Source organism: Equus przewalskii, chromosome 3 (assembly GCF_037783145.1).
Source record: "Equus przewalskii isolate Varuska chromosome 3, EquPr2, whole genome shotgun sequence".
NCBI classification, from domain to species: Eukaryota; Metazoa; Chordata; class Mammalia; order Perissodactyla; family Equidae; genus Equus; species Equus przewalskii.
Genome location: NC_091833.1, coordinates 49,231,078 through 49,238,736, shown reverse-complemented (window position 1 = coordinate 49,238,736; position 7,659 = coordinate 49,231,078). Strand labels below are relative to the sequence as shown.

The 7,659-nt window shown below is 48.0% G+C and overlaps 1 protein-coding gene across 18 annotated transcripts in view; it reads left to right on the top strand.

The window, feature by feature from the left end:
* The first annotated feature begins 906 nt into the window (after nucleotides 1-906).
* The window catches only part of HERC3 (HECT and RLD domain containing E3 ubiquitin protein ligase 3), a 98,047-nt gene continuing 91,294 nt past the window's right edge, over nucleotides 907-7,659 (top strand). For 2 of the 18 annotated variants that reach the window (XM_070612675.1, XM_070612672.1), the window contains exons 1-3: nucleotides 1,187-1,319; nucleotides 3,668-3,729; nucleotides 7,003-7,073. The gene's annotated coding sequence lies outside the window, so the exon portion shown is untranslated. Of the gene's footprint in view, nucleotides 1,320-1,473; nucleotides 2,187-3,667; nucleotides 3,730-7,002; nucleotides 7,074-7,659 lie in introns of those variants that run through there. The other 16 variants (XR_011538114.1, XM_070612674.1, XM_070612676.1 and 13 more) reach the window with 14 other exon arrangements.

Sequence of the window (7,659 nt, the reverse complement as noted above, 5' to 3'; positions counted from 1 at the left end):
ATTTTGCTTTCTTATCTTTCTTGTCTCAGGAGCATTTGACAACTTGTCTTATGTCATTGAGAGTTCATATGCCAGCCAACATTGCCCCATCCCCAGGAGACAGCACTCTGAAACCTTTTTTTCTGCTTGGTCAATCTATTAGATTCTCAGAGCAGATAATTGCAGACCTGACCTGATTTCACTGTCCTTGGGAAGAATCAGCCTCAGAGGACCCTCCCGGTTCAAATGCCAGGTTGTAGAAATCTTCCAGTAGGAAAGTCATTCCTATAGGTTAAAGTGGGCCTTTCCCAGTGTTCTGGTTCTGTGTTTCAAATTTAAGGGGAGGTGGGGCATGGCAGACACATGAAGTCACCTTTGTGAGAATGTTTTCTTCAAGAGTATCTGTGGATCAGACAAGGACCAGGGGAACTAAAAGCACTGTGACCTTGGGGAGGAGAAGGAAGCGCTGAGATTCAGTGCCAGGAAAGGAGGGGAGGACAAACTTCTTCATCCCACCGGGTGTTAGGCCACATGGTGAGATGCAGATGATGAGATTTAAGATCTCCTGCTCACTGACTTTTCTCCATGCTCCCCCAGCCGTCATCCTCCAGCCTTCCCCCTGCCCTCCTTGCTTCTGCAGCCCCGCTCTCCTCCTCGACCCCCAGCCTCCGGGAGGGCCCTGGCGGCGCCGGGCCGCCGCACCGACCTCCTTCTCGCCCCGTCCACCGCGTTGTAGCCCCGCGTTTCGGCTCCGCGTTGCCCGCAGTCCTGCGAACGCGAGCGAAACAGGAGACTCCTCCGCCATGGAATAAAACGCTTAATAACTCATCCTCAGTTGTCACCCTCTAGCTTTTCCCTCTATGCCCAGGGCTTTTGGTCACCTCTGCATAAATAATAAGACCCAGAGCCCAGAGCCAACCGCTGATCAGTCCCGCTTGCTTCCCCGCCAATGAAAAGCAATCCTGTGCCGGCGCAAACGCTCCGTGTCTGGCAGTCGGATCTCGGCCGACTCCAGCCCGCGCCGCTGTCCCCTCGCCGGGCCCGCGGGTCCCGTCACCTCGGGCCGCCCCCGGCTCCCTCCGGGCCTGGGCCTCTCCCCGCCTCCCGCCCGCGGCCCTCGCGCCCCGCCTCCGGTGCCGCCGCGGCCGCCATTGGTGCGGGCCCGCCCCAGAAGGGCGCCCATTGGCCGCGTGGGAAGTCATTCACCCGCGCATTCCGCCGCCCGCAGGCTTGCGGGGAAACTTCCTTATTATTGTGACGCCGAAAGCGGAGAAACCCCGAGCCGGGCCAGAGGGGCTGTCACCGTCGGAATCCCGAGGGGCGGTTCGGCTGCTGCTAAGGTGCGCGGGGCGGGGGCCGGGGTTCCAGGGGGGAGGGCCCGCGGAGCTGCAGCCGCGTCGCGCGGGGCACGGCTGTCAGCGCGCGGCTCCCGGAGCGGCCGCTGCGGCTGCGGGGCGCTTCCCGCGGCGACCTGGGGCCGGCGCGCGGGACGTCGGGGCGCGGCGCCTGCAGTGCCTGCGGGCGCGGGGCGGGGGCGGCGGGACTGCGCCGGGGCGGGGCGCCCCCGACCCAGCGCGCGCCCTCGGGCCAAAAAAGCCCCCGCGCCCGGCAGGGCCGGAAGCGGCTGTACAGATGGGAGCGCCCCCCGCCCCGGCTCGCTGCCCGCAGAGCGGGAGGAATTGCGACGCAGAAAGTCAAAAAGAAGATCCTCCCCTTCCTCCTCGCCTGCCCCCGTTTCAAGCCCGGGCCGCCGGGGACCCCCTCGCGGTGCGGCGCGCGGGCGCTTCCCCGCGCAGTGGGAGCCGCCGAGGCCTCCGCGGTTTGGGGAAGCCCAGCGGCGCCGAGGAGTTTGCGCTGAGGACGCGGGGCTCGGCGTCCCGGTGACAGCGCTGGTGGGGCCGCGGCACCCGGCGCCACCCACCTGGCGGAGGCCGTGCCGGCTCGCCTGGCCCGAGTCCACCTCCTGGGAGGAGCCGGGGCGAGGGTGTGTGCGGACACGTGTGCGCGCGTGTGTGTGTGTGCGGGCACGTAAGTGCGCGGGGGCGTCAGGAGCTGGGGCGTTCGGGGGCAGGTGGCACTTTGAGTCATTTGTAAATGTGTGGAGTGGGCCAAACAGGACAACTGGCGGACGGGAGCGTGTGGACCTGGAACAGATGAGCGGGGCAGTGCTGTAGAGACGGCACCTAAAGCGACTGCATTGATTCTGGGTGTGCATCGTGGGCTCCGGGGAATATGTATTTGAACTTTGCTTTTGATATGTCGGTGTTTCTGGCTGTTGCCTGATTACACTTTACTTTAGCTTTTAAATCAGCCCTGTTAGGAAGTACCTTAAATTCAGAGCTCAGCCTTCCAGGATTTTGCTTGCATTCATTACTCACGGAATGCGTTAGGAAAGACGATTGAAGAGCTCTCTTCCATTTTTTTTGTCTTCTGCCTCTTTCCACAAATAGGAAGCTATTTCTAGAAACTTTCATTTGATGATTTGATAACATCAAGTAAGCCGATTTTTAACTCCAGACTGAGGCGAAAGGAAAATAAAATGAGGATTAACTTAAATGCAGTAACTCTGGAGAGAGATGTCTGTCTTGTTTTAGTAGGCCGGCTACTGTGGGGCTCTAGTTTCTTGTGCTTTCGTTTACCCTGGGGGGAGGAGAATGACACTATAAATCAGAAAAGGGGAGTAATATATGTAACCCCATTTTAAAGCAAAATAGATGAATCATTTTGAATCATCATTGTCCACATCGAAGCTAGGAACCTTCTAGAGAAAGTAAGTGGAAATCAAGGAGGAAAGTTTGAAACCTCTGTGGCAAAACAACTCCCTTTGACATGAAAAACACAGTTGATTAGCATGCAGTTTTACTTGTTCAGTAAGTAGTTGGGTTTTTATTTCTGAAGAAAGAAACAGATTCCACAATGTTCCAAATGGTGTGGTTGGAGCCATTGGTTATAGGATTTCATTCTGAGTAACAGAATGAAAATTCTTAGGATTTGCATGATAATTAAAACCATTTTTTAAAAAAACATAATGAGTGTTGCACCCCTACTGGCTGCACCCCTACTGGAGATGCAAGATAGTTTTGCTTCAGTTTCAGAAATAAAAGAAATATTCTCCAAAGTGAATGGGATTTTCTTCATAATAAGATAGAAGTAAAGTTATGATAATATCCTAAAATCATGCGGTACTTTTCCTTTTGAGAGACTTAAGGTTCTTCTCAGATAATCTCATTTTGTTTTGCACAAAAGAGGATGTGGTGATGAGAAGGAAGGAAAGATAGTCTTCAAAACACTTGTGGCAAATAAGCTATAATATGGGTGGTAGATGACAAAATGGAGGAAAATAGACAAAATTGAATATTTTTCAGAAATTTTTTAATGTAAATGAAGGACTTAGAAATAATTTTATTTTTACTTTTATGTCTACTACAAACGCCAGGAATTTTCTCAGGTGCCACCTGTGTCTCTAGTTCACCTTTAGAGGTGACATCTTTATAGTCGGTGAGAGGTTATCTTATTGGTGTTTAGCCAAACTCCAGTCTTGAGATACAATGTTTGGGGAATATTCAAGCTGGTATAATTTAAAGATATTCTTATTTTCAGAAGTTTATTTCTCATTTTGTTTTCAATAACACGAAAGCACTTTATAGAGTTCTGTGCTAATGTAAATTATTCTTTCTTTCACTTGCAGATCTGCAGGGTAAAGTGGAACCATTCTGCCTTCTAGTCCAAATGCCAAGTGTGTGACCTCTGGTGAGTTACTTAAGTTCTCTGAACCTCAGTTTCTTCATCTTACACGTGGAGATAACATCTAACTCATGGAATTGATGAGGGGTTAAACACGATCACCTATGTAAAGGACTTAGGTTAGTATAGCTGTCTAGAGAGAGACCTTGACAAATCCTTAGTGCTTGCCTTCTGCTGTGGTGTAGTGAGGAGAACAAGGTGAGCCAGGAGATAGCAGACCTAGTTTCTCGTCTCTGCTTCAGTTACTTACTTCTCAGAGGACCAAAGTTATTTGGCTTCGGAAGGCTTCATTAAAATGAGGTTAGGAGTGTAAGTCTCTTGCCTAGAGGTTGGATCAAATGGACTTTTCAGGTCTCTTTAATAAGATGATCCCTTTAATGATATAACTCAGCTCCCTTTAGACATTTACTACATTTAGAAATAGTACTTGCCGGTGTCTGGGGCATGTGTTTCTGAGTGTGAACCAGTAAGTGAATTAGTTTTATTATAACTTAGGGTGGACGTGAAGGAAAGCCTGGCTAACTCTCTTGAGATTGCTTCACTCACCCCTCATTCTTTGGCCAACCTAGGTTCTAGTTGCCTATAAACATCACCAGTGATTCAGCTACTATGAGCTCACTTACTGTGTGTAACATCTACTTTAAACGTTTACTTTCAAACTTGGAGGAGGGGTGTAGCTTGGCTTTCTGTTTTGTGTGTGTGTGTGTGTGAGGAAGATTGTCGCTGAGCTAACATCTGTGCCAGCTTCCTCTATTTTGTATGTGGGATGCCACCACAGTGTGGCTTGACAAGCGGTGCTAGGTCTGTGCCCAGGATCCGAACCTGTGAACCCTGGGCCACCAAAGAGGAGTATGCAAACTTAACCACTGTGCCGTCAGGCTGGCCCCTTGCCTGTGTTTTGTTTGAGAGATAGTATACCGCCATGTTTAGGGCATGCACTTTGGAGTCGAGTAGTTGAGATTCGAATCCTGCCTTTGCCACTTACTAAGTTTCCATTTCAGCTGCTTATTTACATGTTCTTGGGCAAATGACTTAATCTTGCTAAGCCTCAAGGTTATTGTAAAGGGTAAATTAAATAATCTGTCAAGTTTTTAGCACTGATTCAGATGCACAGTAGGCTTGTGGTAATACTAACTTACCTTTTCTTTATTCAACAACTATTTATTGAGTCCCTACTATGTGCCAGATCCTCTTCTAGTCTGTAGGGATAGAAAAATGAACAAAAGCAGCTCAGTCCTTCCTTCGTGGAGCTTACATTCTCAATTCCAATATTGAGAAAGACCACTATTTAATGACAGCTTAAATGTGAAAGGACTTCTACTTTCAGATCTGCTAAAATGTGGTGAGGGGAGAGTGCATTTTAGAATGGAGAAAATACATTATTATTTTTTGTTACTGCATAGGGAATGTTTGTCTGACGTTACCTGGAAAACAAAACTGTTAACAAATTTAGATGGTGGGAGTTCTGGTTTTCTCAGGTTCGGGTTCAGTTCACTAGGCACTTACCAGCATCTCCTCTACTCCTACTATGCTGAGAATTGGAGGTACAGAGATGAGGCAAACCCAGTCCCCTCTGTGGAGAAGCTCCGAATCTGCACGTGGACGGGGAACTGGTGGTGAAATGCAAGAAGCAGGGATCCTGCCTAAGTAGTACTTTTCGTTTTCTTTTATTGTGAAGTGTTTGTCGGCATAAAATAATATATGTAATAGATCTGCTAAAAAACAACAACTAAAGGATAAAAGCAGAACATCAGCTATGCTGTTGAAGCTCCTTCCAGATTCTACCCTCCGTCTTTATTGCCCCCATAATTATTACCTTGTAGTTTGCATTGATCATTTTTTTGCCGTTCTTCATAGTTTTACCACCTCTAATGTTTTTATCTCCAAATACTTGCTATACTTGTGTTTGGACTTTGTAAAAATGCATCATACTCTGGGTTCTTTTGTGACTTTTTTCCCCCCTCAACACTGTTTTTAAGATTTAGCTACACTCATGCTTGTAGGTGGAGTTCATTTATTTCTAACTGCTGTACAGTATTGTATTTTATGCATGTGCTGCAGTTTATCCATTTTCTTATGGATGAACATTTGGGTGGTTTTATGTATTTCGAACAATCCTGAAATGAGCTTTCTTGTGCATATATCTTGGGGCATATATTCATGAGTTTCTTGCTGCGTTGTGCAGTAAGATAGTCACTAGCCATATGTGACTGCTTACATTAAAATTAATTAAAATTAAATAAAGTTAAAATTTCATTCCTCAGTTGCATTAGCCACATTTCAGGTGCTCAGTAGCCACATGTGGCTAGTGGCTACCATATTGGACAGTGCAGATATGTAACATTTCCATCATCACAGAAAGTTCTCAGTTTCCAGGTTTTACCCGTCTTTGTATCGTCAATTTTCAGCGTGGTGCAGGAGCTCCCTAGATGCTTGATAAGTTGAACAGTGCTGGTCATATGGCTAGGAGTGAAATTACTGTGCTGTGGGGTATTGACATCTTCATCTTCACTAGATAATGCCTACTTGTTTTCCAAAGTGGCTATGCCAATTTATACTTCCGCCAGCTGTGTATGAGAGTCCTGATTGCTCTGTGTCCTTGACTTGGCACTGTCACACTTTTCAGTTCCTGCCAGTCTGGTCAAATATCTTTTGCCGGCAGCCCAGAGCTTATGCAGACAGTGGAGAGATCATTCTTCTAGCTTCACAACGCCCAGCCCCAGGACCTGGCCCGGTGGCACATCCACTTCAGCGGCCCAGGGTTCACAGGTTTGGATCCTGGCTGCAGACATGGCACCACTTGGCAAGCCATGCTGTGGTAGGCATCCCACATATAAAGTAGAGGAAGATGGGCACAGATGTTAGCTCAGGGCCAGTCTTCCTCAGCAAAAAGAGGAGGATTGGCAGCAGATGTTAGCTCAGGGCTAATCTTCCTCAGGAAAAAAAAAAAAAGAACAAAGTCCAGCCCCAGGTAATGAAAAGGGCACCGCCTGTATGGGGAGCATCAGGGGAGGGGTGGGAATATTTCCTGTGTTGGCTGAAAGGATCAGAGGACCAAAGACCAGCTGAAGTGAAGGAGAGAGAGAAAACAGCGAGGAGTAGATTCGTATTGTTGAAAACTTCTCATTGCCTATTGTACCATTTCTGCCTGTGGTAGTAACATTTTTGACAGTAAAGCATATCATTGTAATGAATCTTCTTTGTTACTGGAGTTAATTCTGCATTTGAGTTTTGGCTCCACATTTAAAGCTTGCGTTTGGGGATTCTGCTTGCCCGCAGAGCCGTGAAGCCTTGGACGTTGCCTTTTCCTGCTATTGAAAGAGACTCTCCTTTCCCCCTACACCGTTCAGGTAATGGCTTCTCAGCTTATTTGAAAGGAAGGTTATTCCTGTTATAAATGAGGTTCGAAGTCCTGCCTGAGTGTTACTTAGGTTTCAGTGACTTTCAAACCAAGGAATAAGAATCAGTTGTTCGGCACTGTGTGCACAGTCTGATGAATAAGACAGAGTTTAGGAACTGCAGCTTGTCTTTTAGCATTCAACTCACAAGGACTGATAAAAAGAGATTTATCTCCCCTCGGTCCTCCCGAGAATTTAAAAGAAAATACATGCACAACACTTTCTCCTAACACCCTCGCATCCCCTGCTGACAGTGATAACATGTGACAGTGGTGGGGCTTTGCTCTAGCGCAGGTTTGGCACAGCCTAGCTGATGCTAACCACAGGAAGAAAGCAGGTGCCCCCCTGCCTCTGTTAGGAACCATCCTGTTTGCTGAGGTCCCAGAGAAGAGTACTGGGAGGAGGAGTAACAGCCACGACAGCAGCTGGCGTTTGTTGGTCACTTATACTGTATGCCAGGCACTGAGCTTTTCACACGCATTCTGTCATTACTCCTTACAACAACCCTGTCACTCTTCTCCCCACTTTAGACACAGGA